Source organism: Emydura macquarii, unplaced genomic scaffold, assembly GCF_026122565.2.
Source record: "Emydura macquarii macquarii isolate MOO-44397 ecotype Brisbane River unplaced genomic scaffold, CSIRO-AGI_Emac_v2 contig_1253, whole genome shotgun sequence".
NCBI classification, from domain to species: Eukaryota; Metazoa; Chordata; order Testudines; family Chelidae; genus Emydura; species Emydura macquarii.
This window is the reverse complement of record NW_027131390.1, coordinates 44,051,858-44,079,150: the sequence shown is the minus strand read 5'-3', so window position 1 is coordinate 44,079,150 and position 27,293 is coordinate 44,051,858.

Genomic DNA, 27,293 nt, shown 5'->3' with positions numbered 1-27,293 from the left:
CATGTAATTCTCTGAGGCATATAAACGTGCTGAAAGCAAGGCATAGTAGCTAAAGCCCAGGCCTCTAAGGTTTATACCCTGCTCCAATACAAGTTTGATGTGTGGGACCTTGGGAACTCGCTGAGTCCCTCAGCTGTGCAGCTTAGTTCATTGATGTCTACAAAGTGCTTTGACCTCCTGGGTGGGAAACCCCTGAAAAATTTGGGTGTTGTCATATGGCAGATCAAAATAAGGGCCACTATTAAATGATCTTCTCCAGAGTGATGTTTCAGAACTCAGTTGTCTGTAAGGGCATTATTCTTAAGCCATTCTCAATATATTTTTCAGTATGCAGGAGAGTAGGTTTATGTTGTGCAAAAAATACAAAGTGAAGGGCTAGCACTAGCTTCTGGAAGACTATTAAGGAAGCAATGTGGTCATGGACTGAAAAAAACAGTATTGTCCTGGCTCAGAAATTGACTGAGTATGAACAAATGGTCAATTTTCAACCTGGCAAAGGGTTTGCAGCAGGATTCACCAAGGTACTATACCAGGACTGGTGATTAATTATGGAAGAGCTGGTCCATGTGGGATTCAGTGATCAGTGGGTGCATAAAGGGCTTGAAAGAGATCTGTTTTATTCTGTGACCAATTCCAACAGTCTGAGCTTCTGCAGAATCCCCACCCAGACCCTGACTGGGAAGCTCAGCCCTTAAAGGCACAGTCCCCTATAATACAGACCATAAGTAAGGGTGAGTTGAATTTTGCACTCTAGAGTGAGGCTTCATATACCTGTGCTGCACCAATTACTGTTCTTGCAAGACTTGGTGGGAACATCTCACATGGTATAAGCACCGTCTGTCTGAAGCTGTTCAGATACTTGGAATATTGGAATAAGGCTGGGGAGATGTCTTAAGGTCTATCTACATTAGGAAAAAGATGGTGGTTCTACAATGAGAGAACAACATGAACCACCTTGTTGTAAAGTCCTATTGTAAACGAGGCAAGCAGTAGTTTTACCTTGATGTAATTGGCCAATGTGACTCCTAGACCTCCCCCTCCTGCCTCACCTATCCCATGGGTTCACCTTGACTTGCGGCAGAGTGCTAGAACTACCACTACATCAAGGCTGCCATGTCTACCCTAGGTGTTTACAAGGTAGCCTTCATGATCGCTATATCTCATTATAAAAATGACACCATTTTGCGACAGTCATTGCAGTCCCATGCAATATCATTGGGGACCATATTGTATTAAGTTTATGCATCACTGAGGGCCAGGAATTGTATGCAACTCCAGGGAGGAGGGTTACCACAACTCCTCCAGGAACCAAAAATTAAGGGGGAGGGTGATTTAAGGTGAATCCCTCAGATGGTAAGCATGTCCAGAGAGGTACTGCCTCCTGGATAGCCTGCAGATACGGAGTCAAACTGGGTTTTCAGAGATCGGCAGACAAAGAAGAAAGGGCTTTTGGCATAAAGTGCCTATGTCTGAACTAACTCCGGGCCTTCTTTTTGAACCAGCAAGTGGACAGAACCTTCTGTCCAAGGGGCCCCAATCCTTGTGCAAGGCTTGAAAAATCCTTGGCCTGTTAGGGCCCCATAAGACAAATGGGTGACCCGTGGTGAGCTTTTAGCATGCATATCAGAACTTTGTGTATTTTCTTACATGTTTTCTTTACAATGATTTTACCTTAAGACTAAAAGTGCTTGCTTAAAAGCAACTTGTAACTGGGGGCAACACACTGCTCATTGCCTGCAGAGAGAAAGCAAAGCCCGGGCGCTGGCCGCAAGGCAGACTGGCTTGCTGGGGACATCACAGTGTACAGTGGGGTCTGCGCAGCCTTAAAACCTCCAGTCAGAAGGGAGTGGGACAAGGTGGGACAGGTGATGCTGGAGACTTGACTAGGCACTCCTGGATAGGATCCAGGGGAGAGGAGAAAATAGACATGGCTACTCTGGAATGGTGACAATGGATAGCTGTATCTGATTATAACAATGACCCCTTTTCCTAGTGTGGATAACTGTTTTGGAGGTTGGGTGTGGTTGTCAAAGATGAATTCTATTCCTTCATCACATGGAACCTGCCTTTTAACTTGCAGTCCCCTACTTGATTTGGCACAGACTACTAATAGGGCAGTGCATTGTTTTTAAGATCCTTTGCTATTGACTCCACTGTTGTGCAGATTCAAAGAGGTCCATCCATCCAAAGATATTTCATGCTGTCATGTACCAAGCTGTTAAAGCAGACTCCAAAACAGTCTCCGTCTCAGAGCCCTCAAGCACTAAATGTGCTTAGTTTTATGCATGTAAGTGGTTCCACTGACATCCAAGGGGTTACTCGTGTACATGGAGCAGGGCTGGGGATTGAGAGACCTGGAGGAGTACGTTTTTGGCAGTCCCTGTGCCCGCTTCAGTGGCTTCAGGGAGCACCGGCAGTGATGAACAGAACGTTTCTATTTACAGAACATTTCTATTTACAGAAGGCTCGTGGATCGCACTGGTGGTCCATTCTGCTTATTAACATGTCAGTGACTAACTGGGTGCCAAGGAAAGTGTTTAAAATCAAAGGTGCTGAAGACTTGGGGTCATTTTATGGATGTGTCTGGAGGAATGGAAGCAAAACGCAGAAACTGCATAGCACTGCTCAGACAGACAGCATTGCCATAGCTTCCAGTTTGGAAACCACTTATGCATAAAAACTTCACATCTGAACCCCTTCTTCTGGGTTGGATTCAGGGTTCTGCTACAGCCTAGACTGGGGGCAAGGACAGTGGTTTACTCTTTTTTTTTTTTTTTTTTTTTTTAGACAAAAAACTATTGTTCATGGCTAGAATTCCAGGTAAGGTGACAGCCACGCTTTGTTTCAGTGATTCTCAACCCTCTGGCTCTTTCTGATCTGCAGCTATTGATCTAGGAGAGCGTGCTTTGGCTAAGAGGAGATTAACAGAATGTTATTGCTTAGTTAAAATGGAGGGAAATTCCCTGTGCAGCTGTAAGAGGAGGTAAAGTGTCAGTTAATGGGCAAAACGTCATAACAATTACACCTCACTTCATCACTGAAATGCAACAAGTATCCCTAAAGATCATGACTTAGTTTCTCTGATTTTAGTAAACTGGCACACAGCATAGGTAGTTAATGGCACATGCTGGTGTTTATGAATTCTTTTAATTATCTGTATAGCTATTTAGTTGTTTCAGACTTTTAGCCAGCAGAAAGGCCAGTTACTAAAGCTAATTCATTTTAAAGTTTGATTTCCTCCTTTCATCAATCCAATCCAGGGACAAAATGTTGGAGATTATTCTCCTGAATTAGATGATCACACAGTTTTCTGAGGCACATTTCCAACTATACCAAAATCATTTTTAGCTTTATTTACTTCATCTTCATGGAAGGCATACCTATTAAACTAGTATCTCTTTAATGCTTACTGTAGGGCAAAGCAATGTTGTCTTATCCCACAATCCCCTGTAACTTCAGTGCAGCCTTCTGTGCTAAGGCTTGGGACATGTGGAGGGAGAAGATGGAGCTCTCTAGTGTGGGTGGGTAACTTTATCACGTTTGTGCTGCAGATAGGGGGTCTGATAGTTTGTTTTAACTTGCAAGCACTGATTAAAACACCGCTGCTTTTAAGAAAAAAAAAAAGAAAGTAATCAGTGTCTCGCCAATAAATAATGGAAAAACACTGGAAATGGTTATTCGTATCTAAGGGCTTGTCTACACAAAGCAGAAATGTGCATTAATGGGGTGTGATTTCTAAAGCGCACTAAACGTGTCGCACATTAATCGTTCGGTGTGGACCCTGCTGATGTGAACTAAAAGTTCCTACTGTGCTTTAATGTAGTACTGTTTGAATAGCAACATGTTAAAGCACCCAAGGAAACATTAGAGAGAGCTTATTATATATAATATACATTACTCCTTACCATATCATAGAATCACAGAAGATTAGGGTTGGAGGTTTTTCTCACCACATGCTTTTCGCAGTCTTTACTGGCTGAAAGCCTCCAGGCCAGGATTCCTTCCCCAGTTCAGGGTTTCTTTAGGTGTTGTTGCAGCTGCAACGAGAGAGAAGTTAAGGAGAGAGGTGATGTGTGTTCTCTGTTCTTATACCTTTCTCTCCTCTGAGGATTACCTCTAGCTAAGGTACAGGCAACAGGCAGTCTATCATACAGGAACCCCCAGCTGTTCTATTGCCCAAAATGTAAATTTCTCGTTTGTACCCATCTTCCTTCCAAAGAATGGCTGCTTAACTCGGTAATAATCCACTTGATTATGTTAACACCTCGGTGAAGTGCTCGTTTGTCTTTTGGTTTTGAGGAACTTTTGTGCCTGTTTTTCTAAACTTGGAGTATGTTGCAGCAATGTTCATAGAATCATAGAAGATGAGGGTTGGAAGGGACTTCAGGAGGTCATCTAGTCCAACCCCCTGCTCAAAGCAGGACCAACACAAATTAAATCATCCCAGCCAGGGCTTTGTCAAGCCACACCTTAAAAACCTCTAAGGATGGAGATTCCACTACCTCCCTAGGTAACCCATTCCAGTGCTTCACCATTTGCCTAGTGAAAAAGCTTTTCCTAATATCCAACCTAGACCTCCCCAACTGCAACTTGAGATCATTGCTCCTAGTTCTGCCATTTACTACCACTGAAAACAGCCTAGTTCCATCCTCCCTGGAACCCCCTTTCAAGTAGTTAAAGACTGCTATCAAATCCCCCCTCATTCTTCTCTTCTGTTAGCTAAACAAATTTAGTTCCCTCAGTCTCTCCTCAAAAGTTATGTGCTCCAGGCCCCTAATTGTTTTTATTGCCTTCTGCTGGACTCTTTCCAATTTGTCCACATCCTTTCTGTAGTGGGGGGCCCAAAACTGGGCACAATACTCCAAATGAGGCTCATCAGTGCCGAATAGAAGGGAATAATCACTTCCCTCAACCTGCTGGCAATGCTCCTACTAATGCAGCCCAATATGCCATTTCCCTTCTTAGCAAGAAGGGCACACTCTTAACTCATATACAGCTTGTCCACTGTAAACCCCAGGTCCTTTTCTGCCAAACTGCTGCCTAGTTATACAGTAGAATATCATAACTTTACATACAATATTGATGCATGTATTTTAGGCAGGACAATAATGTTCGGTAGATTATGAACATTATGAAGTTTTCAAACAATACCTCACAAAGCATACTTTGTACAACATTTGTCATGGTCTTGTAAAAAGAATGGATATAGGGGTACAATCTGTCACACCCTCATTGCTGTAGTATCTGAGCACTTCACACGCTTTAATGTATCTGTTCTCATAACCCCCCTGTGAGGCAGGGCAGAACTGTTATCCCCAGTGCACAGATGGGAAACTGAGGCACCAGGCAACTAAACCCTGGTCTACACAACAGTTATCTTGACGTAAGGCAGTTTATGTCCATCTAAGTTTGTAAGCATCTACACTAAAATGTTGCTCCCTTTGATATAAGTCACCCACTACACCAACTTAATAACTCCACTTCCAACACAAGGCGTAGTGCTTAGGTCGATGTAGTTAGGTTGACCCAGTGTCAGTGCAGATGCAGGGTTGCTTATGTTGACTGTTGCTGCCTTTCTGAAGCTGTCCCACAGTGCTCCATACTGGCAGTTACATCAGTGCAAGCGTTCGTGGTGAGGACCCGCACCGCTGACACAAGGAGTGTCGTGCGAGCATGCAAAAGCAACTTAATGATTGCAATGGCTGTATATTGACGTAACTTAGGTCAACTTAATTTTGTTGTGTAGACTTGCCCTAAGTGACCTGTCCAAGGTCACACAAATCAGTCTGTGGCAGAGCAAGGAATTGGAATGAAGTCTTTTGATTCCCAAGCTAATATCCTCACCACTGGACCATCCTTCCTTTGTGGGGGAAGAAGTAACTCTTGCCAGCAATTTCTTCAGTGCAGTTTTCTTCCCATCCATACTGTGCAGGTTGACTGGCCTGTTGGAAGAGATAAGGCGAGGCTCCCCCTACCCATGCATGAGGGGGAGGAGCAACCTGCATACTCTCTCCTCCTGTGCTGCAAGCTGTGAAATGGGTTGCAAGTGCAAGAGAGCATGGGGGCTTGCCCAAGTGTGCAGCAAGGGTGACAAGCTGTCCTTAAAGAATTTGAGCGTTACAGACAAATAACAGAGCTGAGCGGTATGGCAGCAGGAAATGAGTGGGTGAAAAACCCAATTAGTCACACTTAAGGAAAGAAAGAAAGAAAGAAAAGGGAAGTGACCCCAGCTACGTTTCTGGATTCCTTCTGGGTGTGTGCAGCAAGCCCGCACAAGGAAAAAAATGGCAAGCTGCTGTTCCAGGAAAGTTCCCATCACGCAAGCAGATGTTACTTACTGGCTCTAGGCTCTGCAAGTGCCTGACAGGAAACACTAAGTCCTAACTGTGCACAGTTTTTGCAGCTGGCTTTCAAGCCCACTTTTCTGGGTAAAACAGCTACCATTGCAATGCAAAAAGGTTGCTCCTACTGTTACATTGTTAAATTAGGGAAGCCACTAACTGTGGGCTCACAGACATAGAATCACAGAAAATTAGTGTTGGAAGGGACCTCAGGAGGTGGTCTAGTCCAACCCCCTCCTCAAAGCAGGACCAAACCCAACTAAATCATGTTATACTTCACATTCCCTTTAAGACGTTTGTATTTTAAAGCCAGATTCTGTGACCTTTACTTATCAGGAGCTGGTGTCTACGTTGCACTTCCCAGGGCCCATTGCAGGGAGGCGAAGCAGATCGTAAGTTAGAACAGCCTTAAGGCCCTTCTAAATTTGGCAAACTCCTGGATATCCCGGAATACGAGGATCATAGAGGTAACTGAAAGCTGCCTTCTCTCTAACTCTCTTTCTGTACCAACAGCAGGAATGAATTAGCTGAGAATCAGGCCTTTGGGCTCTAAATTGTGTCCTCTGACAGGAAAGCCACAGTTCCACCTGCCCACACATGATGTCCAGAAGCCTGGAGAGAGCTTTGTTAAAGTGAAATGAAAATGGGGTAATCTGACTGTCTCCTGGTATTTCTGTCTGCATGCTCATTCTTTAAGAGAAACAGACGAGGCAGGGAGGTGCTCTCTTGGAGATTCTTAGATCCACTTTGCACGCCTTCTGTTGAGATGCCACATGGCTGATGTCGTTTTGTTTCTCCCCAGAAGAGCTCATCTGTTTCTCATGAACTTTGAGCCTTTTCTGTCACTTTTCCCTAAGTTAATTAAGTGCATCTCAGCACTTGCTAGGATACATCTGCTGAGGGCTGCTGCTCCATCCGTGCTTAATGGAAAGACTGTAATTATTCCTTGTTTATATTATAGCAGTATGTAGTGCTCTGGTCTGAGATCAGGGCTCCATCATGTTAGGTGCTGTGCAGGCATATAGTAAGAAACAACTCCTGCTTTGAGGAGCTTGCCATCTAAATGAAGAACACAAAGGAAAGATTAATCTCTCTGTTTTACAGCTAGGGATCTGAGGCACATGGAAACTAAGGCCCAGATCACCAAAGGCATTTAGGTGCCTAACCTCCATTTCAACTGGATTTCAATGGAAGTTAGGCCCCTAAATAAACCAGTGGGAGTTGGGTGGCTACATACCTTTGAGGATCTGGGCCTAGGTGACTTGCTTCGGGTTACACAAGAAGTCTGTGGCATCAGTTGGGAGCTGAATCTCATTCCAGAGCCGCAAGACTGTCCTTCCATCCTCTCCCTTCAGTAGTTGCTCTTTGAATGTCGCCCTTTGTTCTCACCTTTGCTGTTTCACATGCTGATATTTGTAGCGGCTGATAGCTGTGAAGGTGAGAGGTTGCTCTCACCCAGAATCACATGCCTGTCTTTTGTGCGGTAAAGATCAGGAGTAGAAAGGGAAATTTGTCTTTGGGACATGTCGGAAAAGGGAGTGTGAAATTGTTGTTGTTGTTGCCAGATAGCGACTGCTCCCCATGTGCTTCTGCTGACTCATAGCTCCTTACTCAAATGTCAAAAACAAGTTCCTGTGCCAGCAGAGAAGAAGGATCGCCCAGGAGTTGGGACTGGAACTATGGAGATCTGAGTTCAGGTTTCCGCTCTGCCATAAACTTCATGTGTGACTTTGGTTGCTTAATACCCCTGCCTCAGTTCCCCTTGTGTAACACTGGGGTGACAACGCTGCCCTATCTCACGGCGGTGCTGTGAGGATAGACAGGTTAAAGATGGCTTAAGTGCTTGGATACTCCATGTTGGCCCCTAGAGTGTCTGTTGCTGCTATCTATTTTAAATAAGATGTGGAACATTGTGATGGGGTGTAGAAACCCTGCGATAGGTGGGAAGGGGTTAGTGAGAACCTGGCGATTCATTAGCCCCACCTTGCTTCACCTGTAGGAGGTGCCAACCTGAAAGGAGGGATTAAGAGGGGGAAAGCCCAGCTTGGTAGAGGCTGACCAGGAGGGGAAGAGAACCTCTCTCTCTAAGCCCATGAAATTCAGCTTGGCTGGGGCTGGGAGGTAGGACCTGTCCCAGTACTTACTGATACCAGAGACTACCTAGGGCTAGGTGGCCTGGCACAGGACTCTTACATATACCTTGAATCCTTCTACTACCCCACCAGCCACTGGCTGCCACTCTTGGGGGGGTGGGGGGGGGGGGGGAAACGTGTGAGGCACCTATTAAAAAGGTTGCCTGTGTCCATGTTGCTTTGGTGCCCATATGGAAATTTTGTCCTGTGTAAACCAAATTCTTCCAGCTACAGTTGCCTGTGCAGTACTCTTGTCTGGACTCGTAAATGCTTAAAACCTCACTCACATCTAGGCCTGTGTCAAGCCATTGCTACTTCGGCTAGCAAGGGTTTTGCGGATCTAAATCGGCAGACCGCGTTCCCTTGGGTTTGTGATCCCTTGTTTTTCATCTGATGCTCTGGGATCTTGTGAGCCTCAAAGCCACCAAGTGAAATATTGCACAAAGCCTAGCAAAGCTGGATGGTACCAGAGGTTTGAGAAAGGGCTGGGAGACAGAGAAACTCTCCAGGCGAAGAAGCCTGGGAGAGAGACCCTGCTCGAGCAGGGAACAGACAGAAAACCCAAGAAGGTGCTGGAGCTGAGCAGCAAACTGCCCAGGGAAGGCAGCTGCTGCAATTAAAGGGAAGCAGCACATGGTTGCTGTTTACAGGGCCCTGGGTTGGGACCCTCAATGTAGAAGATGAAAGAATAGGTGCATATGACAAAGCTGAGAGGGTGGGGAGTCCAAAGAAAAACTGAGCAAGCTGCTGTGATGGGGTATCAATCCCACACAAGGCCAGAGGCGTTTAAGGCTCCCCCTCCCCCAAGTACATCAGTTAACTGCCTACCTTGCACCTGGAGTTAGGAGCCAGGGAGCAAGGAGGGCTAATTAAGGATGAAGCTCAGATGGACAGGAACAGAAGAGGCCTGTATAAAGCCTGGTAGCTGGGAGTAGAAGGGGGCTGTAGAGAGAGAGACTGCAGTCACTTTCAGGGTGAGAGAAGGCAAGGTAGCAAATAGCCCAGGGATACAGCAGTAAGGTTTAGGATTGTGCAAACCTTGACTGCTTGTTGTGGCATCCCTGGGCTGGATCCCAGTGTATAGGGCAGATCTGGATTCCCCTATCAGCTACTGGGGAAGTGGCACCATTAAGGGAGAGTGAAAGGGACGACTGCCTGGGATAGTGGGTCCCAAGAGAGTTAGATACATGCACCCTCCTCTCCCCTCCACCCCACCCGGAAAGGGAGAATAATCTTGCACTGGCAGGGGGATGGGCTAGTGTTGCATTTTTCTCCATGGTCTTTTAATGTCGATGAAAGCTCTTGACAGAGAATAATAAACTAATGATGGACATCAACCCCATGATGTCATTTTTACAGTCGTGTGTTGTGATAATGGAGCAAATCTAATGTAGCATATCAGGCAAGGAAATTCTAATAGGATTTTTTTGTGGGTTTTTTAATGTAAATATGGTTAATAGTCCATTTAATTCTACTAGTTTGAAGCCTACTCTCTCCTCTTCCTAAATTTTGTTCCTTTTGCTAGCTTTGAGTTCCTGTAATTTGAGCATCAAACAACATAGAATCCCAGGAAAGAAAACATATTAGATCTTGCTGAAAATTCTCCATCAAGACACTTTTTTTTTTTTTAAATGGGAAATACCTTTTTGATTAAAATAGAAATTTTTGCAAAATATCAATTTGGAGTTTTACATTCTTTGAATTTTAAAATTCATTTTAGCTGCCAAGGGGACATGTTCCTTATTTAATTGCTTCCCTTCCTCTTTTTCCAGTTTGGGCAAAAGAATAATTTTTTCCTGGCAAAACTAAATTTGTCAAACAGTTTCCTTTTGAATTTTTTTCAAATGAAGTTTTGCTTGAAATGCAAAAAAAGTTTCCATTGTGAAATTGTTCATGAAGTAGACTTACCTTTTTTAAAAAAAAAAACAAAACAAAAAACAAAACCTGCTGAAAACTCCCCAGCTTAAGTGCCAACCATATGGTGTCTGAGAGCAGGAGTCCTCCAACTCTGACCCTTGCATGTGGTTTGGTGTAGCACTCTTCACTGCTAAAGAATAATTTTCACATGTGGCTCTTTGCACAGCAGCAATTCATGATGTACAGTCACCAGTCTCTTCTTTGTCCTGCAATTTTGTGGCTAATAGGGAGGGATAGAGGTAAGTGTAGGGCAAAAGAGAGCTAATAGCATTTCAACCCAAAAGGGAGCATGAGTTTATGGCTACATCAGGTTCCCAACAGTCAAAATGGTTTAATTTAACCAAGAAACAAACATTGGGTGCCTTGGATTATTAATTTCATTGACCATTTGTGCAACCTAAACTTTATTCATACAAGTTATCATGAACATAACAAATAAATCCAATTCAACTGTGGTATTGAATTTGCTGAACAACTAACATGTAGCTGTCACTGCTCGTACCGGTCGGGAGTTTGACCAAATGGTTTTTCACTGAAAAATGCTGATTCATTGACAAACTTTATGCAGGAAATAATTAGTTTTGACAATTTTTTTAAAACTTTTTTTCAAAAATGTTTTGAAGTTGTCAAAATGAAGAGTATCAACAATTTCAAAATTAAAAATTCTGCTTTTGTAATTCTGAACTACTTTTCGTTTTGAAATTTTAAGCTCATTATAGTAACAGTTTTAAAACAAAGTCAAAACAAAACGTTTTAAATTAACAAAATGTTTCAATTTATCTAAAACAGTTGTTGTTCAGATGTTTAGTTCAAAAGTTGGAGATTTTTATGTTTTTGTCCCAATTTGGGATGGGAAAACTTTTTGATATCTTGACGAATTTTGCTGGATGGGAAAGGGAAGGCAGTTTCCCACTGTCACAGGGTTCATCTGCTGCTAGGATGGCACCTCCTTCTGGCTACTCTGGGGATTAGCTCCATCCAAGTCTGATGCGCCCCCTTCTCTCTTGCTGCAGCCCCACTTGTTCTCTGGGCTCTGCCACTTCCTCTTTGTGATTCATCCCTCTGGCCAGGCCATTATGGAGTCCTCCCCTTATCAAAGTCCCACTGGATCAGCTGTCCTCATCCATTCCAGACAGTCTTCCAGTTCAAGGCCAGGCCCTGTGACACAATCTCAGCCAGTCCCTACTCTGGGTTCTAGTCCAAGGACTTGAAGTCCTTGCTCCCAGACTCTGTTGCTATTTCCCTGGATTCCTTTCTACTTCTCTGCTCTATCTTCTAGTCCGTCCTCCCTCTGGGTTTATTAGCCAAAACTCCTTCCTTCCCAGGGAGTGACTGCAGACTGCTTCCCCTGCCACTGCCTTCTGGTCTCAGCCTGCTGGCTTTATACAAGCTCAGCCTGCCCCTCCCAGACTGAGATCTGTCAACCTTTCAAGCCCTGCCTCTCCCCCAGGCCCAGCCTATCAGGTTAATTAACCTAATTTAACCTGCTCTGTCTTGTGTGGGGTGGACACCCCATCACACTGTCCCAGCTCTACTCACTATTACAAGCCCAGTACCAATGGTGACCCAGGATGTGAGCAAAACCCAAGCAATAAGGGGGGTTGTATCCCTGAGACTGAGGTCACTGTTCATCCCCAGTTGCAGGAAACACCCTTCTGTGCCTGCCCGCTCACCATGGTGATAACCTCTGGATGCCCTCTGTGGAATGTTCAGGACACGATTTGTCTGTCTCAGTTTGCGTGGGGGTGCATCAAAGCACCGGCTGCTGAATCTCCACGGCGGCAATGTGGTATAAATTAGCAGATCTGGTGCAGATGGAAGATGGCCTGCCGTTCCTGCAGAGATACATTAGGTTTTTTCCCCACCACAGTCACACATCTCTCTGACGTGCCTTTCCTCCCCATTGATCACTGAGCCATTATGCAGAAAATATTGAATTAGCAGTGGGCAATGGCAGGAAATGGGTGCCTCTTAGATACAGCTCCTAAAGAAGCAGCATCCGATGATCATTTAAGTTGCTGGTGAATCAAAAAACAAAGCTAAACCAAGACTGGGGGGGAGGAAAATCCACTTCTCATTAACAGTCTGCTGTGCACAGCTGGAGAAAAGAATCCAGAATTAGACACACTCGCAGAACCTACTGATTGTGTCATTAACCCTGCTTGAAACCAAAGGGCTTACAAATGCCATTTCTTTGCGGAAATAATCACGCTCAATAAACAGAACAGTCTATAGATGTGTCCAATGGGGGAAGAGGCGGGGCTCCCTTGATGTTATCAGCTTTGTCTCACATGGCTCTTGATCCATAGTAAAGAGCTATTTGTAATGTGGCATACAAAAGGTGGCCTCTATTTTGGGCTAAGCCAGTGTGAATCCTGAATTAGCAGTCTTGCTGAGAAAGCAGAGCTTCCCAGGGCAGGGATGAGAGCAGAGAGAATTATCCTTGGAGTATGCTGAAAAGACTGTAGAGTAAATTTCTGCTGTATTGTACGCATCACTGCGCAGTGATGGTGTGACTCAGTAGGCCAAAACCTTCTAAGATCAGGGTGCAATTTTAAAGGGAAAAGATCAAGTAATAGAGGCTCCCAACAGAGGTCTTTCTGGAACAAAAACTAGTTTTTAAACCTTTTTTCCTCTTTTTAAACCTGTGAGGTAAGCATAGCCATGGCAGTGAGGGAGATAAACTCATCCTCTCCAGTTTCTCCACAATGGCTCTTGCTTCTAGGAAAACTTGGAAGCATTTGCTCCTCTTTTTGCCTTCCAGTTCTCTGCGGGGCATTCCCTCTCAGATGGAGGGATTCACAGGAGTCATTCACTCCAAATAAGTCAAAAATCTCGATTAAGAGCAGATGCTGTTGTGCATTGCAGATGGCTTCCTTTGTGCTGCTCCTCACGAGATTAATCAGTTCTACAAGCCCGGGAACTATGCAAACTATTCCTGAGCAGCACCTCTTGGCATCTTGTCTAGTCACTATTTACATGTACCCAGACACTTTCATGACAGTTTACTTTTGAGACTGAGGGTAACGTTTACACTGGAGGTGTAATTTTGTTTGGGTAAATATACCTGTGCTAGTTTTGATTGGACTAGCATACTAAAAACGTCAGTGTAGCCACAGTGGCATGGGTGGCAGGAGAGCTTAGCCACCCCGACTAAAATCCCACCTGCGACCCTTGGTACCTACTTGGGGCAGCTCGCCGGCATGGCCACTTGCGCCGCTGTGGCTACAATGCTAATTTTAGCACGTTGTTTCTATAACCACGAGGCTGGGTTTGTCTACCAGGGCTAGCAATTACACCTCCACCTCCAGTGTAGACATACCCTCAAGAAGCTGGACAAGATCTTGGACTGAGTAGTGGTATGCTGGGTCCCACCCTGCCAGCTTGACGTGGTCTGATTTTCAGAAATGGCTCTCTGAAATTCAGGCCCTTCCAAGGAGTTGCAAATCACCCATGAAACAGGATGTTCAAACTCACGAGTAGTCACTTTGGAAAATCCTAGTCTTTGGCATTCTTTCCTGGCCTGTCAGGTGATGTGGGTGACAAAGTTTAATAACCATCTCGTGTGAATGGGGATGCTGCTGCTTTGTTGTGTTTTTTTAAAAACTGGTTGGAAACCTCTATGCAACAGCATGGTGCTCAAACACAACGGGCGGAGTGCAAGTGGCTGGTGACCTCCCACTTTTCAGGGGGAATGAAGAGCAAACCATTAACCAGCAGCATTGTTAGAAAAAATTATAAAAATCTGAACTTGCCTTTGCCCAGTGAAAAGTTAAAGCGAAGGAGGAACCTTCCTTCATCTTCCCCTGGGGGCAAGGTGTGTCAGTGCCTTAGATAGCTTCCCATCCCGTCTCTCCCACCCTCAGGGTGGGAACCTTAGGAGCAGGGGGAATAGTGGCAGTGATTCTGTGACCTAGTGGATAGAGCATTGGGCTGGTTCTCCGGAGGCCTGGATTCTATTCCTGGCTCTGCCACTGGCCGGCTGGGTGATACTGGGCAAGACATTTCACCTCTCTGTGCCTCAGTTTCTCCATCTGCAAAATGGGGATAATGATGGTGACGACCTTCATAAAGTACCTTGACATCTGTGTTATCAAGTGCTGAGGAACGTTTGTTAAGGCTGCTGAGTTGTTACTGCTGCCAGTGTTGCTGTTTCTGGAGCTCTGATGTCAGCTGCACTAGCAGACGATCTAGCATGTTAATTCAGCAGGCCGCAGTGTTACCCATAAAGAAAGACCATAGGGTCGGTTTGGTGGCGAAGGTGGTCAGCCAGATTTATTGCCGAAGAAGCATGGTACTAGCACCCTGGCTCTGTGGTTACAGGCATGCTAACATGTATTCCTGCAGCACTGGTACCAGCTCAGTCAGCACACCAAGATCCTGTTTCCTTGGCTGGCCAAAGATGCCCCTCCTATGACTTCTCCTTTTATACAGTGGTACAAAAAAGTTAACCAGTCTGGAATGTAGTGTATAATTACCACCCTCGTCCTTGTGCCTGCTACTTCAAACAAAACGTCCTCATCCATTATCCTGTTATCCCATTTTTATTTTACGAAGAGTTGGTGTTTTTCTGGACCATCTCACAAGAATTTGTTTATGTAGTTACTTGAGAACTCTGGGTGTTCCTGTCCCATCCTCTCAGGTCAGGAATGTGATTACTTGGTATTAGCTAATACCTAGTGTGGTGTTGTTTTGTCGAGGCCCCACCTACTTTGGTTCACAGCCTTTGGTTCACACTGATAATTATGCCTAGGGCTCCAGCAAGGCCTACAATCTACTGATGACAAGTGATAGGTAAAAGCTAGGTATTATGACTATTTGATTAATAATAATGCCAAAACCCAGGAAGCAGACAAGCATTCATCTAGACAAAGCACTTTGGCTTTAGAACCAGTTGGGAAAGACAGACACCTTTTATTGGACACTGAGGACTCTCCTGCATTCCTTCCAGGTTTGGTTAATTGGTTAAAATACCAGAGCAGACCCACCTTGCCTCCTTCAACAACACCAGCCAGACATCAGAGAAAGGGGTTGTCATAATAATCATCTGACTCTAGGAGAGAGAGCACTTTCACTGCATTAAATAAGCTGTTTGTAATGACACATGCCAATTAATCTTTCAGCTATGCACAAGAAAGGGAACCTGCATTAACAGGTATAGTCAATAAGAAATGACATTTGCAGTACAACAAAAGAAGAAAGTGACTCACTTGTTGGAGCCCCAGGGTTAATGCTAGAGCTCTTGCATGTTTACTGACTGTTGATTCACTGTAAAAGACTTAATTCATAGACTCATAGAAGATTAGGGTTGGAAGGGACCTCAGGAGGTCATCTAGTCCAATCCCCTACTCAAAGCAGGACCAACCCCAACTAAACCATCCCAGTAGGGCTTTGTCAAGTTGCACCTTAAAAACCTCTAAGGATGGATATTCCACCACCTCCCTATGTAACCCATTCCAGAGCTTCACCACCCTCTTAGTGAAAAAGATTTTCCTAATATCCAACCTCGACCTCTCCCACTGCAACTTGAGACCATTGCTCCTTGTTCTGTCATCTACTGCCATTGAGAACAGCCTAGCTCCATCCTTCCTGGAACCTCCTTTCAGGTAAAGGCTACTATCAAATCCCCCCTCATTCTTCTCTTCTGCAAACTAAGCAAGCCTAGTTCCCTCAGTCTGTCCTCAAAAGTCATGTGCTCCAGCCCCCTAATCATTTTTGTCGTCCCCTGCTGGACTCTCTGTGGTCTGAAGAAAGGCTTGTGGTGGCTTCTTGCTTGGGGAAAATAAAGACCCCTTGGGCACCTCTCCACAGGGGTGGAGGACTTCAGGAGTTGACGGGAACCCAAACTAGAGGTAGATGAAAGAGGGTTCTCTTCAGTGACTCACAAAGTGAACACGTGAAGTTCCAGGAGGAGTGATTCAGTTCTGAACTCTGAAACATGGCATATATGTGATTACACAAAAGAGAGAGAGTAAGGCATAGTGGCTTTGGGTAGATACCCCGCAATCCCACGCTTCCCCAGGGATGCCTCACAGAATGTACTGATAAAACTACCTGTATCTTCAAGGTTACATAGGCCTGGATTTCATTTCATTACAATATCTGAAAGGTCACTGGTAGAACAGATACCATTTTCTAGCCCAGAGGAAATGTACTTTGGCTTTTAAAACATGGATTTCTTGTGCTCTATCACAGTGTACCGATCACAAGAGACAGGCGATAGTGTAATACCTGAAATACAGATGAAGCCAGACCCCTCAGCTGCTGTAAATCAACATGGTGCAGTAGACTTCAATGAGGATCCTTTGATCTAGAGCAACCGAGGGTCTGGCTCAAGGTCACATACATACACTGCACGTGTGCAACAAATGTATAAGATGCAGTTGTAAAATATGTGCAGCCATGTTTTAGGAAATTCTAGGATTGCAAATCCTAGCTGCCCATGCATGTAAGGAGATCAGTCCCTGAAAATCCTGTTCATTATGACCAGCGCTGGAATTGTGCGCATAGCATTTGGCTTAAAATAGAATCGATCAGAATGGAAAAATATATGCATTAATTGACTGTGGAGGCTGGATGGTTCTGGCGTTGTTAATGGGCTATTGAGCTTTTCAGATCTATGTCCCTGGATTCAAGCCACCCCAGGATGATAGTTATGACTTTCAATCACTATCGACAAGCTGTTCAATGGCCTGTCTGAAATGAATCTGCTTCTTCGGCCCAATGCCAAGTGGGCAAACATCCCTATAAAAACCCATTTGCCATGATTAGCCAGGCTGATAAACTTTGACAGGGAGGACAAGTGAGTACCCAAGATTAAACGGTCATGGATACGGCGCTCCCCGTGAGCCGTAGAGGTGCTCTCTCCAGAATTGTGGTGAGCTGCATGACTGAGGCTTTGTGGTTAAAATTGCACTGCCTCAGCTAGGCATGTTTCATGGATGAATTTGGTCTCCAGTGATTTCAAACTAAGGGTGGCATTTTCTCCATGGCTCCTCCCTTTAGCTCCCTATGTTTTGGAGCTTGGTGCCCCAGACAGGTCCCTCTGGGCACACACTGTCCTTTAGCTGGCATTTATCCAGAGGTCTGAGGTGACCTCCCTCATATTCCAGTCCAGCTTGAGGTCTGGCACCACTATTTTGGGAGCTGGCCTTTAGGTGAGATGAAGCCTAGAAAGCTCCAGCCCACCAGGAGACTATGTGGGACGCTCCTGAGTGAAAAGGGGTGAGGCTGGAGATTTTGGCTGAAAGCTGAGCTGCAGCCTTCATGATAGCAGTTGCTGTTACAAAATCTACCCCACCTCCCAGCCTCTGTGCCTTGTTCTGCTGAAATCTGTTTCATAGGCCAGCCCCCTGCTCTCCCTCCCTCTGCTGGAGCAATTGAACAGTAAATCTATTAAAATATTAATGCAGAAGACTGCAGCCCTCCGCTAAAATGCATGGCACACAGAGAGGTCGTTCATCTGCAGATAGTTAAATCAATACGCTGCTGAATCACACTGCAAATTGAATCTGTTGCTGTGAAGAGAGAGAGCCCAGCACAGCATTTACTGTTGTTATCTTTCAAGCCTCGCTGACATTAATGGCTTGAAGCAGAGCAATGCTGATCTATTGCTGGCCAGCCGTTCCAGGTGGCATGATGTGAAAAGGAGAGTGAGGGGTGGGAGCGGACAGCATTGGGTTTGAGGTCTAACAGCAGACCTAGGTGTGACAACTGCTCTAGTGTTTTGGCTGCTGCTCCTCTGCAGACTCCTTTTTCATTCAGGAGATTCACACAGTCCCAGATCTTAGAGGCAGAAAAAAACCTATGAGAGCACAGGGCTCGTTTTGATACATCTTCGTTATGCTCTGCCCAGCTTTCATTTCAACACACCCAGCAATGGCATTCCATTGGGAGACTAATACATCTCAGTGGAATACAGGCTACATTTCTTTCAGCCTACGTTTCCTTTTCTGTTACCATCCTACCCCATGGCGGCTATTCTCCCACTCTGCCACACTAATTCCTCTCTGATGATGTCCTCCTTGCTGTTCAGTTTGTGGCTGATATACCCCTCTGTGCCCAAGCCAGAGAGGATATGGCTCTCTTACAGCGGCCTGCCTCAACAGCTAATCCTTTAGTTCACTCTGTTGCAGCTCATGCTTTTAGGTCTCAAAGAATCCTGGTTCAATCTTTGGTCATGACCACATTGGTGGTCGTCACATTTGCGGTGCTCAAATATTTGTAGACTGTTATCATATCCTCCATTAATCATAACTTGGCCCAGCTAGACCTTGCTAACGCTTCTTGGACCCTGCCACAGAAATCAGTCCCTCCAGACCCCTGATCATCACTGCTAATCCCCTGAACTCCCTCTGGCTCACCCCTCTTCCTGGGAATGAGCTGCCGCAAACTCAATGCAATCCAGATGCAATTACGACAGAGTCATGCTTCCTCTGTGCAGCCCAGAGTTGCAGTGGTTTTAACTGGCTGCCCTATTGCACTATACTATGACAGATTAGCCTGGATCTGTCAATGACTCATCCTTGATGAAAAGCAGCAGTAATATGAAGAGACAAGAGCTCTCCTTGTTATAAAGTCAGGCAGCTTGTTGGACTCCGGCTTAACATTTCTGGTCATGATAATTCCTGCCCAATAGATTTTGGCCAGTGAGGTTGTGGGTATAGCCGAGGCATGGATTTGCTAAGTTGTTTTTAGAGAAGTACACAGGGCATGTGGATATGATGCCAGGCCCCAGCTGGCTTGTCAGCAGTAGGAATTGAACCCTGGTCCTCTGGCCTTAAAAGTGTGAGCCTAGCTGAGCTAAAGAACCCAACTTCTATAAATCACTGAAATGGTAGTAGTAAAAGACTAAAACCTATATGCTTGGATCAGCCACTAGAGGGAGACAAGGAGCACTCTTAACAAGCTTTACCTGTCTAAATGAGTATCTAAAAGCTGTGCTTATTCTTATTGAACCCTTCTTCCCCTCTTCCCCCCCAACCTTTTGTTCACTGCTTGCCTTGGGGAGGATGACAAAGAAAGAACAATGATAGAGCTAATAAGGCTTACTACCACCTCAACCACTTTGCTTTTATGGCTTATCTCCTCCCCTTGCCTTTTAGGTCTGAATCTTGCACACAGCATGACTTGAATTGTGGCTCACCTCAGAGCCCCACCCACAGAATTCTCCGTGCAGGGTCAGCACCCAAGATCATAATTGCTTCTTATTACTGTGTTGGTGTCTGTGCAGGACTAAAACAATGGGCCGTGGTCCTGACTGAGGTGTTTGAGCACAACCCCACTGTAAACTTTAACAACAAATAGGGGCTAGACTCTGTCTTGAGGCACAGCTATCTGTGGGTGTGAGCTGCACCTCCTCAGGAGTCGTTCTAGGAGGCACCATACCTCAGACAACCACCCATGTTGTCCTCCTGCTTCCCCCTTGCATCCAAGAAGGCCTGTTCTACCGCCCTTGTCCCTCTCCACACACTCCCCAGCAATGAGATGGACAGATGAGCGGGAGACAATGGTCGTGTTTGGGGTGCTGCCAGAAAACATCTATGGGCAAACCAAAACTGTGTATCCAGTGAAGTATCCCGAGTGGATCTGGGACCCACACAATGGACGGGCCGCGAGAGACGTTCCTCTCTTCCTCCCTGGAGAGAACACCTGGGTAAATAAATATTTCAGCGCAAGATCACAGGAGACCGAGCTGAGCAAGCTGAAAAGTATAAAGGAAGGCCCACGGAGAAGGACACGAGAGAAAGATGATACAAGCCACATTTTTAACGTGCTGCCAGCCAATGGACAGAGGGATGAAAGGGGACACAAGAAACAGACAAAATTGCTTTGGTGCCCTGTAGGCAGTTGTAGGGAAATAGCTGGATTCACTTTTGCAGAGCATCAGACTAGATGAGTTCTGTCCACAGGGCACTTTGTTCCAATGAAGAACATTGGCATTGCCAATCTAGTCCAGCACCTGTCCCTGATGACAGCCAAGACCAGACACTTCAGACGAAGGAGCAAGCCCCACACAGTAGCCAATGCTGGGTAGTGTGCTCCCCTGTATTATCTCGGTTTCTGATCTCTGATAATTAGGGAGAGGCTTCAGTCCTGAAGCAGAAGGTTTACTAACCCTTCCCAAATGTGTTTGCATTTACTCTGGATATTCACGTTACCCACATATGTCCAATCCCTTTTTTGGAATACTGCCTTGTGGACCCCTGCTATGTTCTTGGCCTCAGTCGCAGAGCTGAGAGAGAGAGGCAGAGAGAGAGAGAGAGAGAGAGAGAGACACTCTCTCTGTCAATAGCCTAAAATCACAGGGTTTGGAATGAAACACAATTCACGGATCTGAGAATTTCATGTCACCTCCTTGGGGGCAATGGCAACATTCATCCTCCAAGAAGAGGAAGGGAAATTGGAGTCCACATTGCTTGGGATGCTCAACCAGGAGGACATGGACCAGGCAGACCCTTGCCCATCCAGCGTGTGGCTCATAGGACTGTTGTCGAACAGATGCACAGGAAATGCTTGCACTGAGAACAGGTTCATTGGGTGTGAGGTGCCATGCAAGCATTCTAATTTGGTGTCCACTATTGACTGAGACACAAGGTGGGGGAGGGAATATCTTTTATTGTGCCAACTTCCGTTGGGGAGAGAGACAAGCTGTCATGCTTACACAGATCTCTTCTTCAGAGACAGCTTGTCTTTCTCACCAACAGAAGTTGGTCCAGTAAAAGATATTTCCTCACCCACCTTGTCTCTTTAATATCCTGGGACCAAGGTGGCTATGACACTCCCGCATGTTAACTCTAAGAGACCCAATTCTTTAAGTCCTTGGCAAAGCTCCTGTTAACTTCAGTGAGAACAGGATTGGGCCCTAACTCGTGCACTTTCCAGATTTCTCCCTGGATTCTTTCCCCTCGGATTTACCATCGTACATTTTCCCAGTTGAATCGCACCCTTCTTTGTTCTCACTGCTGTTTGCAACACTTTCCATTTTAGTTATCACCTGTTAGCAGATCAGCTAGATACTGAGGGAAGATGTTAAATAAACCAGGCCTAATGTAGATCCCTGCAGTACCTCACCAGACACCTCACTGACTCAATTTGCCTTTCTCACGAATCTTGGTGAGGAAGGACAGTTCAGTGCCAGGCTGGGACTTGGAAAATGGGTTTGTCTACACTTGAAACACTACAGCTGCAGAGCTTCAGTGTAAACATTGCCTGCACCAACGAGAGGGGTTCTCCCATCAGCCTAAGTAATCTCCTTCCTCCAGAGATGGGAGTTGGGTTGAGGGAAGAATTCTTTCATCGACCTAGCACTATCTTCACGGAGGTTAGCTTGGCTCAACTACATCCCTTGGGAGTGGATTTTGAGCAAAGTAGTTGGGTCAAGCTAACTTTTTAGTGTAGGCCAGACCTTCGTCTCTCTGTGCCTCAGTTCCCCCTTCTGTACCATGGGTAACAATAGCATTGCTCTACCTCACAGTGGTATTGTGAGGATAAACACAGAGATCATGATGTGCTCAGGTACCAAGAAAATGGGGGCCATTTAAGTACGTTAGATACTTTCTTTACTGTCCTTCAGCCTATTTTAGGTCACTGCAACAGTCTCCATATGGGAACTAATTTGAATTAAGTTTGTGAATAGAACTCCATGGGCCTGGTCTTGCAGGCTTTGCTAAAATGCAAGTCTTCTAGAGCTGTGATTTTTCTCTGTTGAAAGAGGCTACTGAATGTGTCTGACAAAGTCTAGTCCTTACAACCCCCTAATGTGCATATCCTATGGCTCCATTCTGCTCTAGGGGTACATCTATACAGCAAAGTGAGGTGTAACGAGCACAGGGGGGCACACCCACACTAGTTTTAATCTGGCTAGTCTGGGCAACAATAGCGGAGCATGGACCCTGGCATGAGGCAACAATCAGAGTACAAACCCAGGACCCCGGAAGCTTGTACTGGATCGGCTATCCCAAGCTAAAACCCGTGCTACGATTACACCTTAATTTGCAGTGTAGATGTACCCTAGATCAGCTTCCCAAAGTGGGGTGGGGCTGAGGGATTAGCCAGGTGGTGATGCAGGACAGTAGCAGGGCAGACTTCTCCTTTGCTAACATGAGAAGGAGGGAGGCTTGAATGAGGGTGCAGTTTGTTTTATTTTTCTGAAAGGGTGGGGGGCAGCTGTGCTTTAAAAAGCCTGTGAAATACTGCTCTAGTTCCCATGGCTGACTTAATACTTGTTACACTATGTTATGGGATCAAAAGTGAGACAGAAAGGTGGTAACTAGCACCTTGCTTCTTTGTTTTTTTCCCTTTGGATAAAAGCAATGTAACAAAACTCTTCTGGTACCCAATTAATTTTCATTGACTTTCCGCAAACCATTACCAGCCATGCAGTGAATTAATTCATTCTCCTGAGGCCTGATCCAAAGCCCATTAAAGCCAATAGGAGTTTTTCCATTCACTATAGTTGGCTGTGGGTCAGGCCCTTTCTAGCCTAAGACTGCTTATTATCTGGACTAGTGGATTTGTGCACTGTATATTCAGATTTTGCAAGGATTCCCTTACTTTCTCTTTATCATCTATTTACTTCCTAACTGACTAAACTTCATTTCTGTCTGTGTAACTAAAGACATTATTTTAAAAAGGGACTCAGTATCTCCTGTAGGTGGGTCATTTCCAGGGGAGACCACAGCGGCTTCCTACATGCGGGGAAATAGCTCACGCTTGGCGAGTGAGCAGTCTTATTGCCCTACCCTGAGGCCAGGTGAGCACACAGTCTACCGCTCATGCCCTCAACCTGGGCAAGCGAGCAAGGCAACAGCTCCAGAAGCGGTCAGGAGAGACTCTCCTCACAGGCCCACCCGTCTCCACTGCATCCCAGCCCAGGGCCCTAGTAGCGGCAGAAGTGGCTGCCACCATGTCGGCAGGGCTCCCACTGCAACACACCAACTATACCACAGATTCAGCCACAGGCCATGGCTGTCCCTGGGCTACTTCCTCCCCACTGACCCCAGTACCTGCCTTCTCCATGTTGTAAGGGTAGTCCACCTGGGGTAGGCCCATCAGTCCCTCTTCATCAACAGGGGGTAAGGCGGGGAGTTCCTCTTCAGGGGGCAGCTCCTCAAGGTCATTGTAGGCTGGGAGGGGCTCAGCCCCTGGCAGCTCCTCCAAGTCCTGTCCCAACTCAGGGAGGGGCTCAGCGGCCGGCAGCTCCTCCAGATCCAGTCCAGCCTCAGGGGGAACCCGCTACTCAGGCTGCTCCGGGGTCTCAGCCCAGTCCTGTGGTTCCGGTGTCCGGGACCAGTCTCGGGGTCAGGGTACCTCAGCCCAGTCATCCTCACCAGGTTCCCTGGTCCAGCTCCGCAAAGGCCCTACCCAGTCGGGCCAGGGTTGGCCAGCGGCTCGGCTCCAGCCTCTGCTGGCAGGGCAGCATATCTATCTCCAGCAGCAGTCTTTCCCTGACTGAGCTCAGGGGCCAGGCTTTTATACTTCCCCTTCCTGTTGGGGCTCCGCCCCACTGCCGCCGATTGGGCTGGCTGGGTGGTCCTATCACGGCCCGGGTCCCTTGTTGCCGGGCAGACTCGGCCGCGGGGCCTGGTGTTGTCCAATCAGAGTGCTTGCGCCCTCTCTCGGGCTCTGTCTCCAGGGGAGGCCACAGTGGCTTCCTACACTCCTCTATTTGTGCATCAACTTCACTTCCTTCATTGCATCTTAATACTCCTACTTTCCATCTAGTCCTTCCGTCACTCTAATACAGCTGCGAAAGCCCTTCTCCATTTCCCTGTATTCAATCCTTCCCTGCAGTACGCCTATGTACGTGCATTACTTGATGGTTTGTTTCGGGCCAAGAGCCAAAGCCCCAGTGAACTGTTCTTTTTAGAGAAAGTTCAGCAGTTTTGTTGTCCAACTTGGAAAGTTCAAGTCCCATTTGTTTAATAAAACTAAACTCACTCACCATAACTAAGCCATTTTATTGCATCCCCCGAGGCATATGTGTACACACAAGTCATGAGCAAAGCCCAAAAGGTTCCAAGGTTTGGTTCAGACGAGCACCCGAAGCTTTGAGTTTGATCCAGATTATCAAGGTTTGTGGGGCAGAAATCCTGGCTTCATTGAAGTCTGTGCGGGTTTTACCATTCACCTCAATGGGGCCAAGATTTCAACCCTGGAGCTGACAAAACTGGATTGGAAAACTTCTAAGAAAAGCCAGACTCTCCTCAGACTGATGGTGCTTTCAGTTAGGCCAGAAGCACTGAGCCATGCCTTCCTCATCGTACTTCAGCGTTGGTCAGAACCAAGACAGAGGTTTTAAAAACTGAATAATTTTGCTGTTTGAATACTTTAGCTTGGATTCAATGACTGAGAAGATCCATTGTTAATTAACCTGAACTCCCATCCCTAACATAGCAGCTATAGCCTGCCTTTGAAAAAGCAATGGCCTGGCTGTACCCACAGAAAACGTGCTGCCACGTGCACCCTGATTAGGTATGCTCGCATTTAACTGAGCAGCTCACACATTTGTATGTGCTCCATTTCAGGGTGTGGGTCTGTAGAACACATAGGCCACTGTGTGTGTTCTCAGGTTTAAAATTTTCTCTAGACACGAAGAACTTAGCAAATGCCTAGACTTTATCTGTTTTATTTAGGAAACTTTAATATATTTACAAATACTTGCTGTGTAAATATCTGAACAAAACAATCATTACATGAGTTAGCTTTTGTTTAATGAAACATTATACAGGCATATAGTCATTCGAGCTTTCTCTTGAACAAGGTGTTCCCATATTACAGAGTGAACATCATACAATGCCTATCATCAATGTTGCCTGTTGTTTCTAGTGAATTTATTCAAAGGAGTGCAATCGCTGAGACTATTTTATGCTTCCAAGTGAACCTGCAGTTTTGCATGATCATATTTTGAGCGGCATTCCATCTCTTGCTCTTTGTCTGCACTTCTGTGTCAGCTGAAATCACACATGGTCAGAATGCCCTGGCTGTCTGTCACAGGGTGAGCTGGCCAGTGAGCTCCTCTGTACCTGAGTTAGCCTTAGCCCATGTCCCCCAGAAGGGAATGATGCCAGGGGTCACCTGATGGGAGTGCGTGCCTAGAACTCGGCTTGCTGGGGAAAGGCCAGGTGACAGCAATCCTGAGCTTGCAGGTAGAGCAGGAGGGCTGGAAAGGGCTGTGAGCTTGTGGGGAGGGCCATGTTGAGAAAGCTGGCTGTATAAAATAGCCAGCTGCTTTAGTGAGTTCTTGATCTCACAGCAATCCTTTCCAAGACAGCTCGGGGAGTTGGGGGGTTGTGACTTTCTACAATCCCCATTGGTCCCCTCCCCATTACACATCCCCTTCCACCTGGCCAAGGAAAAGGAGGAAACAGAAAGTCATGAAAAGACCCGACCCAGGAAGTGAGCGGGCATGTTTGGAAAGGAAGGGCAGCATGGTGAGCCAGGAGCTGCAGAGAGGCTGGATGAAGAGAGGCGTGCCCAGGATACATATACAGAGCCACATGGGAACGGGCTGTGACTGCCGGACAGTAGAGTTGGGTGGGACTGGGGAGACAGCCAGTGTAGAGGGGCCAAATGAGAGAGACACCACTATGGGATCCTGACCTGTAAACCTGCAAGCTCCTATTCTCTTTGCACATAGCTGAACTTGGGAGCCCCAGGCACTGGATCTGAAAAGCCCTGACTTTCAAATAGCCTGCTCCGTCTCTGTACCTAAGGCATTTCCAACCTCTCCCTTTTCTGCCAAGCCTAACACAATACCCTTTCCCTTAGACATATGTCTGAGTGATTATGGGATCCATCAGTGCTAGCGCCTGTGGTTATGTCTATGCTACACACTAAGCCCAGGCGCTGATTCAGGTTTGAACCCAACCCCCCTCCCTTCCGTCCACGCACAAATCAATCTGACTCGGGTCAGCAAGCGTTTGGGACCTGGGTTCTAGGACCCTGCTGGGTGGGGAGGAAGAGTCAGATCCTAAATCCTGCTGTGACTCAGGTCCAAATTCCGTCATTGTGCTGTGTGGACTCAGACCTGAGTCAGAAGGGGTCTGTGTAGTGTAACATGGACATGTTAGCATGGCTGTGGGACCTGGGTCCAGCAACTGTAAACCCAGCTTCACAATGCAGTGTGGATGCTCAAGCACTGGCTTGGAAACACCAAATCCATAAACCCATGTCCCAGGCAGTCGGGGTTAATGCATAGTGTAGACATGCCCAGTACAGCCTAGCTGCTGGAGGACCTACGGTGCTTGGCTTCGAGGCATAGTACACCCAGCACGCTGCTGGCACCTTGCTACTGCAGCACTGAGCAGTTCTAACAATTACATGAGCCTTCACTTGGCAGAATACTCTCTCTCTCTCGTGTGGGTGTGGGTGTGGAGAGAGATGTAAGCTGCGGCTGTGATCAGTGAAACACTTTCCTTCCAGAGGAGATGCTGCTCCCAGAGGAACAATTGAGTGTGTCGTAGCGAGGTCACTGCTGGTGACTGTGGGCACATCACTATCATACAGTACTCATACACGACAGTGAAGAGTGACTGCAGGGGAGGGGAAATGGAAGCTGCAGTGTCTCTTTGGGTAGTAGTGATGGATAAAACAGTTCAAGTAAAAATAAGAAGTGACCTGAACATTCATCCAAAACCTGCACTGAACCCAAATTCGACAGCAATGGAAACCGTCAATATCCTACTCTCAGACTAGATGTGCTCACGCCAGTTAAATTGCAAGATGTGACAAAATACCTTGAGTTAATAGGAGTCCTCACGGATATTTTAAAACTCCTGTATGTCTGGGGTGACATGAATCATTTACCTCTGTGAGATCAAGGTGTTAACATGGGGATAGAGATGGGGAGTTTGATAAATACATTGTTTGAAGGCAGCATTTGCCCTAGCAGGAGTTTAAG